The sequence below is a fragment of the Chiloscyllium plagiosum genome, unplaced genomic scaffold (assembly GCF_037043375.1).
Source record: "Chiloscyllium plagiosum isolate Xiang-an unplaced genomic scaffold, Cpla_swu_hap1 HiC_scaffold_50, whole genome shotgun sequence".
Lineage (NCBI taxonomy): Eukaryota > Metazoa > Chordata > Chondrichthyes > Orectolobiformes > Hemiscylliidae > Chiloscyllium > Chiloscyllium plagiosum.
Genome location: NW_028270188.1, coordinates 8,512,605 through 8,537,862, shown reverse-complemented (window position 1 = coordinate 8,537,862; position 25,258 = coordinate 8,512,605).

Genomic DNA, 25,258 nt, shown 5'->3' with positions numbered 1-25,258 from the left:
AATAAATTACCCTCAGTAAACCACAGTTGAATAAGGGATTTAAGCATATTGTTATTTCCTGGATGTTAACTTCTTTCTAAGTAATTAATTAAGTAACTCGAGACAAAATGCATTTTAGGACATGTTTGTCAGATGGAAAATGTGTTCTGTTAATTGGGAAGTCATAGCCCCTGCTCGTGTCCGAGATGGACACTGGGTCATGGAGCTCAGACAATGACTAGAGACACTATGGGGCATCTGTGACGCTGAGATTAAGTGGAAAGCACACACACACACAGAGCAGATCACCCTGCAGACATGACGGCCTGGAAGAAGGAAGGGTCTGGGGGACTAGGCAATCGGAGAGAAACAGTCAGGGAATACAAGCATATCCTGGTGTCTCCCTCCCAATTCGGTTTCCCAGTTTGGAAGCTGATGAAGGTGCTGGCTGCTCAGGGGAGGGCAGACAGAGCCATGTCTGTGGCCCCACAAGCAGCCTGACTGCACAGGAGGGGAGGGAGAAGGAAGGAGGGGCGATAGTCACAGGGGAGACAGGGAAGTGAAGAAGGTGTCAGCGTGTCTGTAATTCCAGGATAGTGGGGTTACGAATGTCACTGTGTCTGCAGAACATTCATCTGGGGGACAGTGAGCAGTGAAAGGTCATGCCCATGTTGGTAGGAATGACCTGGGTAGGAAGGGTGAAGTGGTCTGGGAATCAGAATTTAGGGAGCTGGGTGGATGTTTAGCAAGCCGGCCCACAAATGTAGCAATCCCTGGAATACTCCCAGTGCCGTGTCCAAGTGAGAACAGACCTCAGAGTTTTAGGCAGATGAGAGTGTGACGGGAACGATGGTGCAGCACGAAGGGCTTCAGATTCCTGGGACATTGGAACTGGTTCTGGGGAAGACAGCAACTGTACAAGCCGGGTGGGCTAACGTGACAGAGCTGTGACTGAATTTCTTACGGGGTGTTTTTGGGAGGGATTGTAAATAACTTGGTGTGTGCTTAGATCCAAAAATAAATAGTAGAGGAGAGTACCAGGATTCTCAAAATAATGGGAGATACAGTTGGTACTAATTTACAACAACTCGATTAACAGTGGAAGATGGAGTGAGAAAGAAAGCCTTAATCTGAGGTCCTCTGCATGGACCTGAATACTGGGAGTGTGCGGAGTTACAGAAGCAGTTTGGTGTGTGGAAATCTGATGTACTGATCACCGAGAGCTGGCTCATTGAATGATAATACAGGATGTTAAATATTGCTGGGTATAAAATATCCAAAATGATAGAAGGGAAGGGAAAGGATGAAGGTAGAAGTATTGGTTTAGATTAGCATTAGTTAAGGACTCCAAGAGAAAGAGGATCCGTCCAAGGACAGAATGAATTTGGCTGGAGCTACAGAACAAAAAGTATACAATTACACTGTGAGGTATAGTCTGTCGGCTAGCAACCAAAGAAACGATGGAGAGAATAAATATGCAGGACCATTTGAGAGCGAAGACAGTATTACAGATTAGTTATAATGAGAAACTTAATTTATTCAGATATTGACTGGGTTACTGGTGGTGCAGCGTCCTGAGGGGCGAGTGTTCCTGGATTACGTGGAGGAGAGATCACTGCAGGAGTATGTGTCCAGCCCAAGAGAGCATGTATTGTTGGACCTGGTCCTTGGGGAAGAAGGGGGGAAAGTGGATCCAATGTCAATAGGGGAACGTTTTGGGGGCAGCGATCATTTTATTGTAACGTTCAGGATGATGATAGAGAATGCTATGCAATAATTGAGAGTGAGAAACATTAGTTCACTGAGAGCATCCTTCAATGGGGCAAGAATGAAGCTGGGAACTTTTCAACGAGGCTAGTGAAATGTTACCTTTAAACAGGGTGAACCAGCTCAGATGTAGCTGGGATTATGGAGATGGGGTTGCAGTGTGACCATGACTGGGAACTGGATAATTAAAGGTTTTCCCCATTTCTATAGGAAGGGTAAATAGGCAAACGCAGTGAAGTAGCTTTGTGTATAAAGGATGGGATCAGTAATATTGTGACGCTAATCAATTCACATACTGCTCCTCCTTGCCCTCACCCTCATCTCTGCGTATTGATTCTATCAGATATTGGTAACCTTTGAAAACTTCAGAAAATAACAGTTTCGACAAGATCAATCTGTCCACTGTCTGCATTGGACAAGAGGTAATGGTGTTTTTTTTAAAGCCCTAGTTCTGTCTCCCCCGATACTGTAGGACTTCAGCTGCAGATCCCGGCACCTTTTAAAAGTAGTTTGAGAGTTTCTGCCTCGACCCCGCTTCCATGTGTGCCTCCCAGATCCCGACCATACTCTGGGTAAAATAACAACTTTCCTCACCACTTTTCTGATATTTCAGCCAATTACATTAAATATTCACCACTGGTAAAGCAGTTTACCAAGAGGAACAAGATGTTATTTCCCTCTCTACCCAGGCCCCTGACAGCATGTGCACCCCAATCAAATCTCCTCTCAGCATCCTCCATTCCTATCTTTCCTCAGAACTGCACTTCCGCTGTCAAAGGTAACGGATCTTTTATGTACCCTCTCCAGTCCAATTCAATCCTTCCATGTGATGGGGTGACCAGAACAGCACACCATCCCCAAGCTGTGACTGAACTCATTATTTATGCAGTTCCAGCATAGGTTTCCTGCTCTGAAATTCTGCATTTCGGCTGATAGAGGAAATTGTGCCATTTGCTACATTAACGAGATTATTGATGTTTCCAGCTACCTTCATTTATCTGCCCACACTGACCAGACTCTCATTTATTGTACATTCCTCTCTATTGCTGATGTCCCCAAATGCCTTGCCTTGCACTCCTCTGGGTTGTTTGCTCCGTTCACCTGGACCCCATAGTTTCTGTTTTTAAACAGTCTGCCATGGGATCTCTCGTCAAATCCAAAGACATCACATGCAGTTCCAAGTTACTGCCTCAGACCGATACAGTCAGATTAATTACACACGATCTTCCTTGCACAAATCCAGACCGACTGTCCTGGAGTCCCTGGGACTTCCTCAGTGACCGTTTATCCACTGTCTCAGAATTCCAGCCGCGACCTATTAAATCAGTCCCTTGCTCCACATTAAACAAAGCTGCGGTGTTAGCCATTCTCCAGGCCTCCAGCACCATCCCTGCATCAAGGGAGGATTGGATAATGTAGGTAACTATAAGACAGGGATTTTCCCCCTGCTCCTTTTAACAGTCTGGAACATTGTGTTACCCCTTTTTTAAGGATTTGAATCTCCTGTTTAATTCTCTGCTCCAAGCTCTTTACTCCCAATATTTCACACTGCATCCCTACTTTGATTCAGACAGACAGAGGCCTAACCCATCTTATGATTTGGTCAAGTCTCATTTTAGTCAGGATTTATGGAGGGTTTCTCTCCACAAGGTGAAGTGCATTTTCTCATGATACAATCCGCAATCTGCCTCAGTAACTACTCGCGTGGTTATCTTCTCAACTGACACGAACACGATGATTTTCCCCTTCGTCATAACAACTGCCCACTGCCTGAATATCCCAGAACGCACCAGCCTCCCTGCTCCAGGGGCCATTAGTAAAAATCATTACACTCTTAGATTGTCAATCCGAAACTGCCCAAGACATGGCAGAGGGGGTAAAACTGGGGCTTCACTTTGAGACCAAGCCGCTGAGGTTCTGGTGGATGGCATGGTGCACGAGAGGGACATTATCTTCCTCCAGGACTGGCAGGAGAGTCCATGATACTATACCCTGCCAGCTTGGTTGCTGGTTGACCCCTGTGTCAGTGAGGTGCCAGCCTGCTGGATGAATGCCCAGCAGTGTTGGAAGGAGGTCAGTGACCTTCTTCACTCCACCATTGGCATGTACCACCATCTGCACTTTGTGAGCTCGGCCTCACTGTCTCTCTGTTACTGCACCCACCTCCCACAAACGCTCATGTTATCCCACTCTCACTGAATGCAGCACCTTCTCTCGGTCTGGACCAGCTGTTACAAACAATTCCACACCCTACACGAGAGCAGAAAGAGCCAAGAGGGATAGGGGGCTCCAAACATTCTGCTTCTCGCCCCCTCACAGGGGACGATCCTGACTCTAACAACCACAAGAGGCTGACTGATTGTGTCCAAACTCCCAGAATGGGGATCTGAGACTCCCCCTGACTCACTGTGCTTGGCACCGAGATGACTGTGGACAATGATATCAAGCTTCCTGGGTTTGTGTCTGTGCTAAACACCAAGACAATACAGCAGGCGGGTGAGCCTGGTAGCTCTGGCTGAGTGGAAACACTGCTGAGGGCAGGGTAAGGCATTTTGTGAGCATTCAAGTCAGCTCAAAGTGAGTGTGTACAAACATGGAGTGAGCAGCCCAGAGGGACAGCCCATGAGCTGGGTGGGTGTCCCTGAGCACAGTGTCCTTGTAGCAGCATTGCAATGAGAGTTGTCAGTGCACCCTGAGCTGCAGCATTAAAGTACAGAAGCGTATTGTTAGGGGGCCGGAGATGTGCTGGGATGGCACGGTGAAGCTGGCATGTGTCAGATGTCAGCATTGGTGGGTGTAGAGTACATGCATCTTCTGTTCATGCATTTTCCCCCAAGACGTTGGTGTTCAGGATAGAAGTCTGCAGGAGCGAGCGGTGAGTTGGAGTCACCAGGTACCAGGTCTGACTTTCATGTCAAATTCTCTATATTGAGTTTCCCCACAGTGGGGGAGGAAATGAAGCTGCAAGTTGATGGTGGTTGGGGGGGGGGGGGGGGGGGGGGGAGGGGAATCCACAATAATGTGGTTGTTGATCATCAGTAAGCATTCAGTGAGCATCTCGCCACTCCCGCGCTCAAATCTTGTCTTAAAAAACAGTCCAGTACAGGAACAGGCCCTTCAGCCCAGTAAACCTGCACTGACACATGATGCCTTTCTAAAGTTAAAACAAAAGTTTTTGCTCCGACACCCTCTATGTAATTCTGTTCCCTCCTTGCTATCTTGGCTTCTTCCCCTCTATCAGTGCGTTTCAGGCACCTTCACGTTCTGTCCAAAACCAAAAAAAAGCTTACCTGTCACATCTCCTGAAGTTTCTTCCTTTTACCGAAAACCTACGGTCCTGAGTAATTGATATTTCTACTCTGGAGGGAAAAAGCCTCTAACTGTCCTTCTATCTATGCCTCTGATAATTTTGTAAATATCTATCAGGTAGCCCCATAGTCAATGATGCCCAGGTACACACAAACCATGTGTGTTCAATTTCTCCTTCTGGCTAATACCCTCCAAACCAGACAACATCCTTGGTAAAACTTTTTCATACCCTCTCCAACACTTCAACACCGTGTGGCAACCAGTACTGTACACAATATTCTAAATGTACCTCGAACTAAGTTTCTCTACAGCTGCAATATGGCCTGCTAATTTTCATACTGCATGCTCCGATGCCTGTCTGCAAGTTTGCCATCAGTCTTCTTGATCAACCTATCAACCTGTGTTGCCACTTTCAGGGAACTGCGTGGTGTACACCTTGATCCCTTCGGATGCTGATGCAATCAATATTTTTCCATCCACTTTATACTTCTCTCCTGCCTGAGACCTTGCAAAATGCACCACATCACAATTGTCCATATAAAGTTACATTTGTGTTTTCACTGTCCAAATCTGCAGCTGACCTATATCCTACTGTATTCTCTGGCAATCATCCTCAAAATCTGCAACTCCGCCAATCAATTTACAGATCTCCAGTCACAAAAACACTGTTCCACCACTACTCTGTCTTCAGTGGCCAAGCAGTTCTCTATCCATCTTACCGCTGATCCCAATTCCCTTCACCTTCTGTATGAGCCTGCCATAAGAAACCATATCAAAGGCCTTACTAAGGTCCAAACGGCCAACATCGAGGCCCACGCTCTCATCAATCAATTTTGTCACTTCCTCAAAGCATTCAATCAAGTTTGTGAGACATGATTTTCCCCATGCAACTGTGTTGCCTGTTGCTAATAAGTGCATACTAGAATACTGTTGGAGCTGCACTCATTCAGTCAAGTGATTATTCCATCATATTCCTGACTTGAACCTTGGAGAGTAGATTAGATTCCTTACAGTGTGGAAACAGGCCCTTTGGCCAAACCAGTCCACGTCAACACTCCGGAGAGTAACCCACCCACACCCATTTCCTTATGACTAAAACACTTCGCAATTTAATGTGGTCAATTTACCTGAACTGCACATCTTTGGACTGTCTTAGGATACCCATGTAGACACAGCGGGAATGTGCACACTCCACACAGTTAGGTTCCCAGGGCCAAAATTGAACTGAGGACCTTGGCGCTGTGAGGGAGCAGTGCTAAACATTTGATGGCTCCCGTAGACTGAGGTATGTTGGGTCATGACGGTTACTATACAGAGGGAGGTATGTCAGGCCGCGATGGTTAATGTACAGTGGGAGGTATGTCTGGCCGTGCTGGTTATTGTACAGTGGGAGGTATGTCTGGCCGTGATGTTTACTGTACAGTGGGAGGTATGTCTGGCCGTGATATTTACTGTACAGTGGGAGGTATGTCGGGCCGTGATGGTTACTGTACAGTGGGAGGTATGTCGGGCCGTGATGGTTACTGTACAGTGGGAGGTATGTCGGGCCGTGATGGTTACTGTACAGTGGGAGGTATGTCGGGCTGTGATGGTTACTGTACAGTGGGAGGTATGTCGGGCTGTGATGGTTACTGTACAGTGGGAGGTATGTCGGTCCAGGAAGTTGCAGACTGTATGAGTTGTACAGAATACGATGCTGCTGCTGCCGCCGCCGATGGGCCATTGTACCTCATGGATGCCTCGTCATTAGTTGTTTAACCTTTTTAAAGTCTGCACCATTCAGTACATATCATTGTGTGGAGGGTCTGCAAAATGTGAAGGTAGCCCTTGCTCCCCATAAGGACTGTGTAGTGACCATCCTTACCGATATATGTAATGGAGGGGTGTATCTGCAGCAGGCAGAAAGATTACAATGAGAGGTTTCCCTTTTATTGGTTCCCGCAAAACCTGCTGCAGTGCAGTCTAGCAGCCACAGGGTCCAGCATCGCATATGGATGTAAAATGGAGTAGTGTCGTTTAGATGAACTTCAGATTGGTTTCATAGGTTGGCCAAACATCAAGGGCCGAAGGGTCTGTACTGCAGGGGTATTTTTAATGTTCTATATGTGCACAACCCTGTCGAACTGCATATCCAGTGATTAAAAAACTTATGTAGCATACTATTCTTTCCATTTTAAATTGCCCTGTTCGCATTCATCAAATGCATGTAGTGTGGAAACAGCTCCTTGGAAGAGTAACTTGACCAGGCCCATTCTTCTACCCCCCGATATTGACCCCTCACTATTGTGCCTAACCTACACATCGGTGAACACAATATTAGCTTGGCTATTTCACCTATTCTGCATATCTTTGAACTGTGGGATGAAACAAATGCAGACGTGGCGACAATATGCAAACTCCACACAGAACTTTGCCTGAGGTTGGAATCGCTCTGTGAAAATGTAATGCGAATCCCTGACCCACAGAACCATATCAGCAATCAGCATTCTCTTGCCCAAATGCAATAAGTTTCGTTGCTTTGCGTTGCATTTCATTCTGTCTGCCAGAAGGCGTGATGGTGACTATGGAAATATTGTTGTATTCCCCTCAAATCTCCACAACCACTGCTCCCATTCCTTTCTGTCTCCTAACTAATGTTATTTTCATTCCGTTCCTGGCTCATTAATCCAGGGGTTTTAATGAACAAGGTTTTTGTACATTCCATACTTTTTGTCCCCTCTGTCTCTCTTTCCTGAGTGTGGTCATCTTCTTTAATTCATTCATGCGGCATGGGTGTAACTGGCTGGGCCAGTATATATTTCCCTTTCCGGATTGCCCATGAGAAGTTGTTGGTGAGCTGCCTTCTTGAACCATAGCAGTTGTAGTCTGCCAGTGTTTAGATCTGTCGAGTTTCATTTCTTTGAGACCTTGTCGTGATATAACTGAATGGATGGAATGGCCGTTTCAAAGGGCAGTTGAGAGTCAATCATATTGCTTTGGGTCTGGTGTCACATGTAGGCCTGACCACGTGAGGATAACAGATTTCCTTCCACGAAGGACACAAGTGGGCCAGGTGTTTGTTTTTATTTAACAATTGACAATCTTTCATTAGATTGTTAACCCAAATACTCCATTGAATTCAAATTCCATCATCTGATGAGGCGGGTCCAAGTCCAGGTTTGAGTCGTTAGCTGGGCCCCTGGATTAATAGTCTGGAGATAATAGCCCTAGACCATCGCATTCCCAGTATCTACACTGGTAATGGTAGTGTTGCTGTTATTGTGACTGAGGTACAGAAAGTTTTTCAGTTACATTGTCAACTACTTCCATGGAGAACAGAACCAGTAGTATTTTAGCTCACGGGGACTGTGCAGAACTGCAATGGTTTTTCAGCCAGGAATAGAAACTGAGGAGAAAAAAATCATTTCTGAACTCTGAGTGGGTGTGACGTGTATACAGAGATTTGACTTGTACCCGTCACTGGAAAGTGAGAGGAGGTTCTCTGGATTGTTTTCTTGGGTTTGTGTCATCAACTAGTACAATGACTTAGGGAAATCTGAGGGTCTGGTGTCCCCACTCTGGACAAGGTTTTGGCACTGCAGTTTGGAGAGAGTCTGGGTCTACAGAGACTGCAAAGGAAGGAGCAGGACACTACACTATTCTTTCTGAGATTTCCACAAATATTTCCCAATGTTGAATGGTTTCCATGTTCAATGTGTGAATCCAGTTAATTTCAACAATGAGGAGGTCACAGAGCTGTGAAACCTCCTCCAGCATAACCTGTAGTCTCACACCAGGGAAAGGACTGTACTCAAAATGCACATCAACTGTTTTGATTCTGAAACCTTCCATGCAGGAGTGGGTGAAGCATCCATTTGGCCAGAGTGCGATTCTCTCATGTACTCACAAGGTGACAGAGGCCATCTCCGTCCGGTGAGGTGAATATGTTGGTTCTGTCTCCACAGAGGAAGGAAGAGAAAAGCTTCCCAAAATGCCTTATCCTTTCCAGTAAATGTACAAAGTTAGTCTTGTATAACTGAACAAATACTGGGGTAATAAAAATGCCTAAATATAAGAAACCCTCGAGGGACCACCGAAAGGGAAAATGGGATCCGTCCACTAAGTGGGGTATCATAGCAAGGCCACCCATTGGCATAGCCTCCGATTTTGAGAAATTAATTTTATAGCCTAAGAATGCATAAATGTATTAATAACTTGGATTAGGCAAGGTACGGGCATCAGAGGATTACTGAGGAATAGAAGAACATCATCTGCATAAAAGGTAATTTTATGTTTACCTGTACCAATCCTCGGGGCTGTTATATTAGGATCAGCCCATATAGCTTCTGCTAGTGGCTCAATTATTAGCGTAAATAACAATGGCGAGAGAGGACATCACTGACGGCAGCCCCTACCCACACTGAAGCTATCCGAACCTAGTGCATTAGTAACCACAACTGGTTTGGGATCACTATACAATGTTGTGACCCATTTGGTTATCACCTTTCCAACGCCAAACCTCTCCAATGTGTAAAACAAATATGACCATTCAACCCTAATGAATGCCTTTTCCGCGTCTAATGAGACGACTACTCCTGGTATCTTTCCCTGATGGCAGGCTTGAATCATATTCAAAGCCCTTCAAATATTATTAGATGGTCTACAGCTCTTAATAAATCCCGTCTGATCCTCCTTTATGATATGTGGTAATACCCTTTCTAACCTCAATGCTAACGTTTTAGAAAGGATTTCAATATCTACATTTAGCAAGGATATTGGTCTGTATGACGCGCAATCTTCTGGGTCCTTTCCTTCTTTATGGATAAGAGAGATATTTGCCTCTTTCAATGAAGGCGGGAGAAAGCGCTGACTGTATGCGTAGTTATACATGTCCATAAGTGGACCAGCCAATATTCCTGTAAATTCTTGATAGAATTCAGCTTGAAAGCCATCTGGGCCAGGTGCCTTACCGCTCTGAAGTTGCCTGATTGCGGCAAGTATTTCATGGATTGTTAGGGGAGCGTTCAAGACCGATACCTGTTCCGGAGTTAGTTCCGGAGTTAGTTCCGGAATGGTCAAATTTAAAAAAAAATGATTGTATCCTCCTAGTCCTATCCTCACAATCCTGCGATTTATACAAATCAGAATAAAATTTTCTAAAGATTGCGTTCATCCTTTTAGGATCATGAGTCAAATTACCCGTACTTTCCTTGATAGACGTGATAGTTTGAGGGCCCTTTTTCTTTGCAAGAAATGTTAAATATCTACCCGGTTTATCGCCAAATTCATATAACCTTTGTTTTGCAAATACGTTTTCCCTCTTAGCCGTTTGGATAAGCGTGGTGTTTAGAGCTGTCCTAAGGGCCGTAATGCTATGCAATTTGATAATAGATGGTTTATCAAGGTATGGTGTTTCAGCCACTTTTAAGCGAACTTCAAGCAGACGCTGTTGTTCTCGATTAATTTCTTCTGGGTCGCTGAGTATGAGATGATCAAACCTCGCACGTAAGCTTTGATGGTCTCTCACATCATTGGTGGGTTGCTAGCCGTACCCAAATTAATTTCTTAAAAAGTTTTAAATTCTTCAGAGAAGTACTTTACAAATTTACTATCTTTCATCCAGAAGTGGTCCACGCGCCAATACGGAGGGAATGTCTCATTGTTCCTCGCCATCAAGAGCCATCAATTTTGAGAAGGCTTCCGTTATAAATTTAAAAGGATGTGCTGGGGGGCAATACAAATTTAAAATCCCATATTCCTCACCATTTATAAGGGCTTTAATCAGAATATATCGTCCAGATTCGTCTTTTGTCTGATTTAGGAGTTTGAAAGGGAAATTCTTCCGAATAACAATTACAACTCCCCTACTTTTTGAGTTAAAGAAGAAAAAAAGGCCTGATCAAATCCAAAACTGTTGTTATTTCAGGTGTTCTTTACCCAGTAAGTGTGTCTCCTGTAGGAGAGCTATGTCAACCCTTTCTTTCTTGGGATTTGATAATATTTTCTTCCTTTTGACTGGCGAATTACACCCCTTGACATTCCAGGTGCACCACTTAACCGACTTCTCAACCATAATCGTTCGGGTAAATCCGAGACCCCTCGGGAGGGGAAACCCTATCCAGAACATCCCGAGCATAGAGCATATAAAATTCACAAAAATAAAGGTTTTCTAAAACACTCACAACAGTATAATAAAAAACTATTTCGAGATTAAAAAAATATAAAATGTATTTAAATGGAAATTCTCCCCCTTGTTCCCAGGGGTTATCACTTCCTTTCCAAAAGTCCATAGTATCCTCTCCCAACCAGTGCCCCACCATTGATCCAGATGCTCCTCAATAGGATGAAGAACAATGGAAATATACTACAAAGCTAGAGTTAACAGTCAGCACCCTACCCCCATGCCCCCACCCACACCAACACCTGGATATATTCAGTAATGTTCATTCTATATATATATATATATATATAATAATAATTTAAAAAACCCAAGGGGGGGGAGAAAATCGTTAAGTAGAGAACAAATAAATAAATCCCTCTCCCCACCCCCCAAGATAATATTAAACAGTAAGGTAAACAAATGGTATGAATATATTTAAAAAGGGGGATATAAACCGGAATGGGGCGAAGGCAAATCAACATCAATTATCTGTTACAATTTATCTAAGAGAGTCCAAAAATTCCTTGGCCTTTTCCGGCGATCCGAAGTTATACACCGATCCTTCATGGTTAAAGCGTAGCATCGCTGGGTAGCATAAGGATTACTGAATATTTAAGTTCCTTAAACACTTCTTCGCCTCATCGAATGCCTTCCTCTTTCGTACCAGAGCTGGGGAAAACTCCTGGAATAACATGATCTTGGATCCTTTATAGATCATGGTTTGGGGATCTTTTCCATGATTTCTAGAGGCTTCTAGGAGTATCTATCTCTCCTTATAGCTCTGCAGCCGGAACAGGACCGGGCGGGGGTGCTGATTCGAGCCAGGCCCGCATATTGCGACCCGGTAGTACCATTCTATCCTTATCCAGCGTCCAGATTTAAAAGCTGTGGCAGCCACTGTTCGAGAAACACTGTTGGCTGGCCTTCCTCTTCCCGTTCGGGAAGGCCAAGCAAACGAATATTTTTTCGACGAACTCCATTCTGGACCTGATCCACGGCCGATTGCGCTGTAGTTTCGGAGGTCGCGGCCTTTCGCTCCGCCCCTCCGACTCGACGCTCGATTTCCTTAATGTCTGGGTCGTGCTTTTGCAGCGCGGCCGAGAATGAGTCCCATCGACTTCGGGATTCTTCAATAAAAGCGTCGATCTTCGCATCCAGTTTGAAGATGATTTCCACAAGGCTCGCCACGGTAGGTAAATCCCCCCGGGCGGCTTCGGATGCCTCTGCCGCAGCTGGAGAGGGAGAGGGAGGGGTTCCTGCTTGCTGAGAACTGCGGGCTCCCTTCCGTCTAGTTATTTTTACTGAAGATTAAATTGTTTAAATTCAATACTAAACAACAAAATACATTAAGATTAGATTAGATTAGATTAGATTACTTACAGTGTGGAAACAGGCCCTTCGGCCCAACAAGTCCACACCGACCCGCCGAAGCGCAACCCACCCATACCCCTACATTTACCCCTTTAACCTAACACTATGGGCAATTTAGCATGGCCAATTCACCTGACCCGCACATCTTTTGGACTGTGGGAGGAAACCGGAGCACCCGGAGGAAACCCACGCAGACACGGGGAGAGTGTGCAAACTCCACACAGTCACTCGCCTGAGTCGGGAATTGAACCCGGGTCTCTGGCGCTGTGAGGCAGCAGTGCTAACCACTGTGCCACCGTGCCGCCCACTAAGTAAAAGCAATTTTGAATAATTTGGTGAGTGTGGTGGGGGTGGGTGACCCACTTTGCCCAAGTCTTGGGAGGAGCACTGTAGACTCAGACTTGCTGGGTCGCCGCCATCTTGGATCCCCGGAAATCGTTTTTGATAAGCCACTTGGAGTTTGTGGAGAATGATGATTGTGACATCGACAAATGAGAACCAATGGGAACAGTATATTTGTATTTTCAGGAGGCTTTTGACAGGTAAGTGAAGAACATTAAAGTCCTTGTGTAAGGGGTGAATATGCTACAGGGATTGAGAATTGGATAATGGGGAGAATACAGAGAGTAAGATTCTGCTCTGGACTAAAGGTCATTGCTCATTGGGTAGCCACAGCTGCGCACAAGGCAAATAAATGAATTGAACGTGAGCAACAAATACAGTCGGTTTCATTTTGAATTTATTAGAAAATGAGAGATTGGGAACTGCAGTTATCACTTACACAATTCACATGACCCAGCAAGGAATCAGGACAGTAAATGATATGTTGTCCTTCATTAAAAAATGATTCAAGTGTTGAAGTAAATTCATCTTCCTGCAGTTGTAGCGTGTTGCTTGGACAGTATTTAGGCCACTGAGTACAGATTCTCTCTCCTTTATAAGGAATGATTTCATTGCGACTGAGACAGTGAAAAATAGTTTCACCAGACTTATTCCTGGGATGATGGTACCGTGAGGAAAATGTGAGGAAAATGAGTGATTAATCCGTGGCGCTGAGAGCGAATAACACACTTTTACATTTAAACTTGAAGATTAGACACTAACATTCATATTGTCAAGACAAAGACAGTGGTCAGGTGAAATATTACATTTTTCCATGATATTTGATTCCCAATAGTTCACATACCTGGCCGGAGCCCCCATGTTGGTTGAGAGGTAGCTCCAGGCTCTGAATGAACTCTCACTGTCTCAATATGCAGTTGGTGTATGAACCTGCACTGTTCACAAATCTGTCAGCAGCCACAATACCTTACTTCTGAAAGAGTAAGCCATTCCCACCAGTTTCTAATCTTCATCGAAACACCAGTCTGTCTTCTCAGAGACAGAAGCTATTTCGTTGAGACATGACACGACCCATCCACTTTCCCTTCTCACCTTCTGTAAACCAAGTTAAAGTAACACGTGTACCGCTCACAATGGATCCAGGAGGAACAACATAGAGCAGTTTATCTGTGTAGTCTCTGCTTCACTGTTTGTCATGTTGGGGCATCAATGACATCTTACTATTTCTACATAATTGACTTTACAGGCTGATGACCTCTTCCTGGTCACATGGAAGAGACTCAAAGACCTGACTTGGCAACTCCTGTCTCCTGTTTGACACCTCGATGTGCTGACTACACTCCTTCCCTCCTCGTGTAATAGGTAGGAGGGACTGAATGGGCTATCCCTATTCTTGACCAATAGTTTCACTGGGTTGAATATATTCCGTTGCAACCAGCTTGAGGTGCTGAATGAGCTCCTCTTACTTAACTGTGGGAAAGAGAAATCTCTAGTAGGACTGTTGCATGAATGTTACCTTCACTTTAACAGCACAGTTTAGATGCGAACCAGGTCTTGCTGCACATGGATGCGGACTGCTTCAGCAGTGGACAGGTGACAAATTATTCTTAACAGTCTTCAGTGAACATCTCCCACCTCTGACCGTATGATGTGGGAAAGACGTTGAAGCAGCTGAAGAAAGCTACCTTGAAGATGCGCCTTGAGATATCCTGTGACAGAGATGATTGATCCTCACCAACCACAAATATCTTTCCTTGTCCTCTGAATGCATCTAACCACTGGGGAGTTTACGACTCATTCCTATTGCATTCAATTCTGATTGGGTTCCTTGAAATCCTGCCTTGATATCGGGGCCAGTTACTCTTACTGTGTGTTCATATCTTTTATTCATGTGTCTTTGTGAGCAGCGTTTCCTTCTCACAGAGGGTAGTGACTGTTGGGACTACTGTATTCCAGAGAGATAGGGGAGCTAGATCACTAAGATGTTTAGAAGGGGGTACAATGGATATATGAGGCATCAGGATGTTGAGGGCTGCAGGGATGGAGCTTAAAAGAAGAGTTGAGGCTTTTGCAGATTAGCTCTGATCATATTGAAGGGAAAGACAGGCCAGAAGGGCTGAATGACCTATTCGTGTATCTGACGTTCTCTCATTCTGTTATTGGTAAGTTATTTTCCTGGAAGTTCTGTTATTGGATGTTGCAGTCAGAGAGACCAGATGATTTTGTCGGCCATCTCTGGGTGAGGTATGGCCGCTGTATTTACAGTGAATCTGGATCGGCAACATGACCAACAAATGAAGACAGTTCTGCAAAGACAGAGGAGTGAGATGTTTCACACCGTTGCCTACCCTTTCTTTTCCCAAGAATATTTTACAACGCCATGTCAAAATGTGTGTGACAGTCTTCATCTGCTGAATGATTTTCGCTGTTACTGTGCACCAGGTTACTGGGGTAAATGACCTCCAACTGTTCCTGTCCAGCAGGTTTGAGAAGTTCATTCGAACATAGGAACATGGGACAGAGGAGAAGGGTTGATCATTAGACACTTGGAGCCTTCTCCGCCAGGCATTAAGATTGTGGCTGATCAGATTGTGGCTTCTGCCTCAGTTTCATTTCTGTAGTTCATTGTCCTTTCGCATCCAATATCGAAGTAGCATGGCTTTCAATAAATGCAAACACACAAGCACCACAAACTTCTGGGGAAGACCATTCCCACTCAAATAGCCCTTTGATAATTTCTCCTCATTCCTGTTCAGACTGGGGCTGGAAAGGTCTCTGTTTCATTTTATAGTCCCCCTCCTCCATTGGTCATGACATTTTAAATATAGCTAGGTTCGTGTTATAATCAATGATGTAGGTCTCAGACTAGGTCAGGTTCTTTGTTAGGGACAAGTCAGGTAAATAGCTTAAATTTGGAAAAGTAATTTACCAGAGTAAACTTACTCAACCTAAGGGAAAGATACATGACAAGCAGTGTGGGCAAATATGTACATTAATATTTATCTTTCAATGTATACTGAGACGCAGTTTGTGTATACAGAAGCACACACATACACAGGCACATACACTGAGACACTCACAGTGTCACACACACAAGTGCACGCAGACACACACATACACATGCATAAAGACAAACAGAAAAAAATCTCTGCAAAATATCAACTTGAAAGAGAGTTTTGGAGCAAAAGTTAAATTCAAGACAAAAGGAAATATTAAATTTATTCTGCATCTGAGGTCATTCTGTTCACGCAAGCTGCTGTCAATCGGATTCCTTACTGGAACATTTGGATTTGGATGAATTCCCTTTGCTTCTGGCAGTGTGGAGATTCCAATGAATTCTCAACAAGAATCCTTCACGAGTGCTAAAGATGCCTGATGAGTTTTCACCACTCATACGTTACTGTGAGATGGAACAAGGAAACAAAGGAAACAATAAGCCGTGACTTCTCTAGTTGCATCTTCTCCAACTTTTAAATGAAATATACAATAATGTTATCTGACCACCTAATTAGACCAAGTGAAGCCTCCTTGAATATGCTCAGGATTGTATGACTCCGTCCGTGTTCCCTGATCCATGTAGGAGCAATTTATAAGCTATAATTTGAAGATGCGTTTGAATGTGTCCTCATAATTTTGTCCAATAAATCCATGTCTTTGGACTATGTGTCAAAATGAATACATTGTTCTCTTAAATTTGAACCCTTAGTTCTAGTTTCCCACACCAGAGGAAATGTCAATCAGCCAAGCACCTGATGCACTCTCCTCAAGATCTTATATGGTTCAGTATGAAAATCTCTCATTCTCAAATCTGAAGTGCTCTGGCCTTGTAGAGGTTTATAAAATTATGAGGGGTATGGAAATCAATGAATACCCAAGGACATTGTCTGAGGTTGAGGGAGTCCAAAACTAGGGCACATAGATTGAAGGTGAGGGGGAAAGATTTAAAAGAAATAAAAGTGGTAAACTTTTCACGGAGTGTATGGAATGAACTGGCAAAGGAAGTGTTGGTGGCTGGGAAAATTACAACATGTAAAAGCCAGTTGAATGGCTACTTGAATAGGAAGGGTAATGGGCCAAGTGCTGGCAAATGGAACGAAATTAATTGAGGACATCAGGTCGTCATGGACAAGGTGAATCGAAAGGTCTGTTTCTGTGCTGTATGACAGAATAAGGCCTTCTTTCCAGGAACATGTACATCTTTACAAAGCTTCAAAATCAATTTAGTATATTTATTTTTCAGTTTAGGGAATCATCACTACATGCAATACATCAGATGTGGCCTCAGGCAGCCCCTGTACAGATGCAGTAAAAAAAGGCTATTCTGATAGCCTTTGCATGGAATAGAATAATTCTATATACTTTCCTAACCACTTACCAATTTGTATAATAACTTTGTGTGATGTATGTACAAGGATGCACAAATCCCGTTGTACCACTGAGTTGTGTGATCTCTCTCCTTTGAAGTTGTTTACTGTTGTTTTACCCTTTTGTCACAACATAACTTCATTAGCCCAGGTTATACTGTTTCTGCTAAAGGTGTACACAATAACCTCCCCTGTCTCTACCCCATTACAGACTCTCTACCTCCACTTGACATCTTATTGAATGAATATCTTGGTGGCTGAGCTAATTGAGCTCCAATCCAATCAGTCCCCGCATCCAAATCATTAACAGGTTCGAAATAGTTGTTGATCTTGCGCTGATCTCTTAGGAACTCCACCACGTTAAAGATTTCCAAACTGAAAACAAACATCAATCCCTACTGTCGATTTCCTGATAGTTACCAATGGTTCCCAGTTCCTGTGTAGCAGCTTAGAAAGGTTGGATGGCCTCCTCGTGTGCTGTGTAATGTACTCAAATGGCTGACTGACTTTATCATCTTCCTTTGTAAATCCTCAGAGGGCAAAAAGGTCTCCTTGTGTCTCATTGCTGACGGGCTGAATTGGACCTTCCTCTCCCTCTGTGACAGAATCGAGGGTTTGAGTGAGAGAACAAGACATGGGTTAGGAACAGCCTGCAGCTCCATTCAGAATGTGCATTGTTGATGTGATTGTAACTAAACTTCAATTTCCAGTCTGTTACCAATAGACATGGGTTCTTTTGTTCATCATCGATCTATGGAACTCAATTTTGAATGTTTTTAGTAACCCAGTCTTCACTGCTGCTTGGGCGTGGGAACACTACAGATCACACAACACTAAAGAGAAAGGAACATCCCTGTCTCAGTCAGAAATGGGAATGCCCTTATTCTTAAAATGTGTTCCCCTCAAGCCAATCACCATTCTTTTGACAAAGGGACACATCAATTAGAAACAGATATAGGCCATTCAAAACTCAAACCTATCCACATTTCCTTTAACAACCGACAATCAAATACTTACCAAATTTAGCCTCAACTGAGGTTAGGTGAACTCCAGATACCATAAGCTCACAAGAGTGTAGGAAATTGGAACAAAGAACAGTGCAGCACAGCACAACCCTTCAGCCTTCGATGTTGTGCCAACCTTTTATCCTCGTCTAAGACTAAACTAAACTGCATACCCTTCATTTTTTTATCATCCATGTGTCTATCCAAGAGTTGCTTGAATGTTCCGAATGTATCTGATTCTACTACTACCGCTGGCTGTGCATGCCATGCACCTACCACTATCTGTAGAAAAAAATACTGTCTCTGACACCTCCCCTCAGCCTTCCTCCAATCACTTTAAAATTATGCTCCCTGCGTGATAGCCATTTGCACCCCGGTAAAAAGTCTCCAGTTGTCTACTCTATCAATGCCTCATCATCTTGCACCTATGTTATGTATCCCTTATCCTTCTTCACTCCAATGAGAAAGGCCTAGCTCCCTTAGAAATTCTCCATAAGACATGCCCTCCTGCACAGGCAACATCCTGGTAAATCCTGTCTGCACCCTCTGGAAAGCTTCCAATTTCTTCCCATAATGGGGTGACCAGAACACAACACAATACTTCATGTGTGGTCTAACCAGAGCTTTACAGAGCTACAGCATAATCTCGCAGCACTTAAATTCAATCTCCCTGTTAATGAAAACCAACTCACCATATTCTTCTTAACACCTCTATCAACTTGAATGGCAACTTGGAGGTACCTAAGGACGTGGAACCTAAGATCCGTCTGTTCCTCCACACGGCCAAGAATGCTACTTTTGACCCAGTAATCTGCATTTGAATTCGATCTTCCAAAATGAATCACTTCAGAAAATAGGAATTTGAAGCAGAATTAAGCCCTTTAGCCAATCGGATCTGCTGTGCCGTTTGATCACGGGTGAAATGTTTCTCAGCCGCATTCTTTTGCCTTCGTCAACTGATCAAATGGTTCCCTTATTAATGAAAAACGTATTTATCTCTATCTTAAATAAACTACTTTTTCTGTGGGCAGGAGTGTGCATGTGTTAGTGTGTAAGTGTTTATACCTGTATCTATATGTGTTGTGTGTTTAATGTGTCTATACATCTTTGTGTGTATCCCTGTCTGCATCTCTGTTAAACGTGGTCTTTGTAGTTTTTGGGGTAAATCCACAGAAATTGACACCAATACCCTCCCCCTTCCTCCATCTCTACTGTCTGTCAATGTTAAGTGTAGAGCCATACAATGCCACTCTCTGCTGGCTCCCCCTGCACAAATGTCAGATGTTTTTCTCTCTTAGAGGACATCAAATTCTGTGAATCTCTCAGATTGCATGGCTGCTTGGGTTTTCAAATAAAGCCTTTTTAAGCACAGAGCAGTTTCGTCTGATACCTAATGATATTGTTCTTGACATATTACCAACATCACTGGGTCAGTTTCAGGACTTCTCAATCCTTTCTCACTTATAATTTGTAAAAGTGCATTACAAAAGATTTCAAGTTAAAGAACGAGCAATAAATGCATTACATCACTTTACAAATGTTTCAGTCGACCTTCATTGGATGCAGTTGCAATGGAAATACTCTTTATTGTGTACACTCTGTGCCACGAATAATCTTCAAAGACAAATCACTTCCAAGTTGTAGAAGGAGCACAGACATTTCTCTACACGAGCATTCTCCACTCTTCGGGTCCTCAATACAATTACGATACTCCCTATATCTGCCTATATGTGTGTGTGCGTGTGTGTGTGGTGACGGTGCTGTCAGTTTGGATGGTGCCGTGAGCTGGCTCGCTCCCAGACTGAAACTCTGATGTGAGAAAGTGAGCTCTGCAGATGCTGGAGATCAGAGTCCAGAGTGTGGTGCTGGAAAAACACAGCAGGTCAGGCAGTTTCCGAGGAATAGGAAAATTAACGTTTTGGGCCGGAGCACTTCACCAGGAATGCTGTCGATGTAGTAGAGTGTGAAGGGCAACCGAGGGGACATTGCTTCACTTTAAACCCCACAGAGGCTGACATATCCGCTATGCACATGGATACACACAGAGACACGCAGGTACACACAGAGACGAATATAGACACGCAAAGACACACATTATTGATTATAGATACACACACAGAAACTGATGCAGTAACACAGATACTAATACAGACATACAGAGACTCATACCGATACACTGATGCACATGCACACATAGATACACTGTCATCAGTACAGACATACTATACACACACTGACACACTGATGTTTATACAGACATCGAGAATCTGCCAGTATTTACTTTTTCGCGTGGTGACATTCCCAATATTTCACTTGCTCTGTGTGGTGTGTGTCAATTTTTCCGTTGCACTGCAGGAAATTCTCTGCACCCTCTCTATAGCTTCCACATTTTTCTACGACAAGGCGACAAAAACAGAACACAAGGTGTAGTGTTACATCACGACGATGAACCCTTCCACTAATTAAACCAAACAGCCAGAAAAGCTCCAACTCGCAACGTAAGCTGTTAAAGTACGAGTGACAAATCTCAAAATTCTCTCTTTAAGTATAAATAATATCAATTTATTCCTTAACTCTAAAAGTGAACATTGAACAACAGCTATTCACACCTCGAAGCTCCTTTTTGTCTGAAATGGTTGGTAATTGCCTCCAAATTTATAACAACATAATGTTCCAATAAGAAAAGCCCATATTAAAATTGCATCAACTTAATTTCAAAACCACACAGCATCTGTCATCTCCAGTGTCATCTTTCTTTCAGATGACGATCTTCCTGGGTTGTCTTCTGAATTTTTGTGCAAGCATGATTCATACAAAAACGGTATCTTTGTCAGAGGGAGTTTTGCATGGCAGTTTCTCGCTAGATGGCAGTTACTCGCAGCCTAACTCGCGAACTGCCTGCTTCTTTTATGCCACTCAATATTTGATCATATCATTGGTTGGATGTTGGCAAAACAATAAATTAAAAATCGATTGACTTTTGTATCCCGGGGCCTAATTTAAACTGAATGGTTAAATTTGAATTGTTGTCAAACAGCAACCAAAACTCAAGGTATCTGTTTCACAGCCAAACGTTGCATGCTTTATATTTTCCAGTATACTTTGGGGTCTGCTAGTTAGTCATATGACAGGTGCTTGCAAGCTCTCAGTGCAGAACAACATTCACTCTCTCTTAAAAGATACTATACACACCTTCAACTTTATAACAGTGGTTTATTCCGAGCTTTATAGAGCTGTAGCATAATCTCACAACTCTGAAACTCACTTCCATAGCTTGTGAAAGCCAGCACAACATACATTTTCTTAACAGCCACTCAACTTGGGTCATGATTAGGGTGGTGTTGGAAAAGCACAGCAGGTCAGGCAGCATCCGAAGAGAGGGGAAATTGATGTTTCGGGCAGAATCCCTTCATCAGATGATGAAGAGCCCCTGCTTGAAACGTTGATTTTTCTGCTCCTCAGATGCTGCGTGACCTGCTATGCTTTCCAGCACCATTCTAATCTTGACTCTGATCTCCAGCATCTGCAGTCCTCGCTTTTGCCGATTTGACATCAACCTGGGGTGGCAACTGTGAGGGATCTCTGAACATGGACCCCAAGATCCCTCTGTTCCTCCGCACTGCCAAGAATACTGCCTTTAGCCAATATTCTACATTCAAATTCGACCTTCCAAAGTGACTGACTTCACACTTTTCCAGGTTTCACTTGATCTGCTTCTCATCATCTCAGTTCTAAATCTTGTCAATGTTCCATTGCAACCTACAACATACCTCAACGTTATCCAGAACTCCACCAACATTTGTGTTTTTGGCAAACGTACTAATCCACACTTCCACTTCCTCATCCAAGCCATGAATAAAAATCGCAAAGAGCAGAAGTCCTATAACTGATTCTGCGGGACTGAATGCTTTCCATCGACTACCAACCTCTATCTTCCATGGGCCAGGAATTGTGTATCCAGACAACCAGATTTCCCTGCATCCCCTGCCTCCTTACATTCTGAATGAGCCTACTGTGGGTAACTTTATCAAACGTCTTGCTAAAATATACACCACATCCATTGATTTACCTTCATAAATGTGTGCTGTCACATCCTCAAATGATTTAAAAATATTCTTGAGGCATGACCTGCCCCTCACAAAGGCATACTGACTATCTCTATCAAACGATGGTTTTTCATGTAATCATAAATCATGTCTCTCAGAATCCTCTCCAATACTTTGCCCACCACTGTCATAAGACTGATTAGTCTATAATTCCCAAGATTATCCCTATTCCATTGCTTGAACAAGGGAATAACATTTGCCAACCTCTTTTCATCTGGCCTGTTTGCAGTGGGCAGTAAGGGTGCAAAGATCATTGCCAAACGCGCAGCAATCGCTTCTTTCATTTACAGTAGAATACTTGCTTATATTCTGTTTGGTCAAGGAGAATTATTTATCCTGGAGTTTCTCAAATTTTTCGTCACACCCTCTAGCATATCAGCCTGTTCCACGCTCTCCACATAATCGTCAATGCCCCTCTCAGTAGTGAATACTGAAGCAAAGCATTCATTAAGGACCTCCCCTACCTCTTCCAACTCATGACACAAATTCCCTCCACAATCTGTGATGAGCCCTACCCTCACTCTGGCCGTCCTCTTGTTCCTGACATACGTGCAGAACATCTTCGCTTTTACCCACCAAGACTTTTTCATGCTCACTTGTTGCTCTCCTGAGTTCATTCTTCAGTCCCTTCCGGGCTAACTTGTAACCCTCTCGAGCCCTGTCTGATCCTTGCCTCCTAAACCTTAAGTAAACTTCATCCTTCCTTTTGACTAGATGTGCTACATCCCTTGGCACAATGGAAGTATGAAGCTGTAAATGGAGGGGAGCTGCATATCATGTCACTTCCAGCATGGGCTGCAAGTTTACCCACATTGGGCAGTGATCTAACACAATGTTACTGAACAATGTGCTAGGGTGATGCACACAGCTCTACATGCTGGGAGGGTAACTGCTCCTGGTTTACAGATCATTGCACTGGGGTGGTGCACACAGTCCTGCATGCGAGGAGGGTAACTGCTCCTGATTTACAGTTCAATGCACTGGGATGGAATACACAGTTCTGCATGCTGGGAGGGTAACTGCTCCTGGTTTACAGATCAATGCACTGGGTTAGTGTACACAGCACTACATGCTGGGAGGGTAACTGCTCCTGGTTTACAGATCAATGCACTGGGTTTGTGTACACAGCACTACATGCTGGGAGGGTTACTGCTCCTGGTTTACAGATCAATGCACTGGGTTGGTGTACACAGCACTACATGCTGGGAAGGTAACAGCTCCAACTTTACAGAGCAATTCACTGTTATACACTGCACAGCTCCCCACGGACTGGTGAGGTCCGCACTGTCGGTACAGTGTACTGGGTTGTATTGAGCAGTACACTAACCTGGTCTGCACTGTGCTCCATGCTAAACGGATATCTTCTCTGGATTATGATGTCTGATTCTGTGTGGCGGATTGGGCATCTGATGTAATTGACCATTTGAGCTCATGTCTCAGCATATTTATTTTATGTTCTTATTCTTGTTATTGGACGCCGCCCCCAAAGTCTGATATCTCCAGCTAGTCCTATTTGTCGGAGAAGAGCCATATTTATTCAATTTGTCAGTCAAGTAATCATCCAATTATAGCATGAATATCCGTCCTTCTGTACCTTAACCTAGCAGTTGGTGCTCATATCCCTGGATTCCCATGGACATAATTATCAAGCTCAGAAACAATGTGCAAGATGTATGGCTTGAGCCCTCCTGTATGTTCCAGTTGTGGGTACCAATTGGCTCCTTAGTATATCGACAGCTGGTACTGTGAAGCCGTGTTTGATCAGAATTCTTCCTCCTATGGGGCATCTGGCACATCAGACACAATGCTTATGGTTGCACAAAGGCCCTGACCAAAATAGCCAAAATGTCCGCGCCTACATGTTTCAAAAAGGGCCGCCACGTCCTATCAAAAAGTTCTATTTTCTGGTGCACGATAATTGTAAGGAAGTCCAGGGGGATGTGCTCCATAACTAACCTACACAACCCTGAGAATCCTGGGGGATTTACCGACAGCCACTTCATCAGAATATTCTTTCTCTCACAAAATGTAAGTATATAAACAATTTCTTCCCAAAGATGGGTGATTTGGCAAACCCAAGAGGCCGGACATCAGATCTACCTTGACCTCAGTTCCCAAGACCCCTTCCAAAACACTCGCTACAGGGCCCCAATAACTACGAAGTTTGTGGCATGACCATAAGCAATGAGAATGCGTACCAACATCTGTTTTACATTTGGGCACATTGGAAACGCTCCGTTCTCAAATTTGGCACGCCACTCCGACGCCAAATAAACCCTGTGGAGTACCTTCAGTTGTATAGCTTGCGTCCGATTGCAAATCGAAATCTTCCAGACATTCTTCCAAATATCTGCCCACTCCTCTGTTGAACATCTCCACCCCCAATTGCTGAACCCAAACTCCAAACAGCTGCTCGATGTCCTTTGAGACACTACCTCCTATTAAATGTTAGAGAGTGCTGACCGAGAGAGTGCACGTGGACTGAAGCACTCTCACCTGCATATTCGACTTATGGCGACTAACCATTAATGTAGTTCTTTTTCTGTATAAAATCCCAAATCTCCGAGATAGCTCATATGTCTGTGTCAGTTGCTCGAAAGACGTCACGCCCACCCTGTCAATTAAGTCTCCCAAACAGGAAACTCCTCTGGACTCCCAGAGCCAAAAGCCAGAATCCATCAATCCTACAATGGGAGTAAAAGGGGAAGTGTTTTTTTTTTGTAAATTGCCCTCACAATAATGCATCATTCTCCATGCTTTAACAGTGTTAAGGACAATTGGATTTCTGCAATGGTCCATAACAGTCCGTATCTTGTCCATGAACAACAGATTAATGAGGCGACATTTTGTCTGGGAGACATCGGTGTCCAACCACAT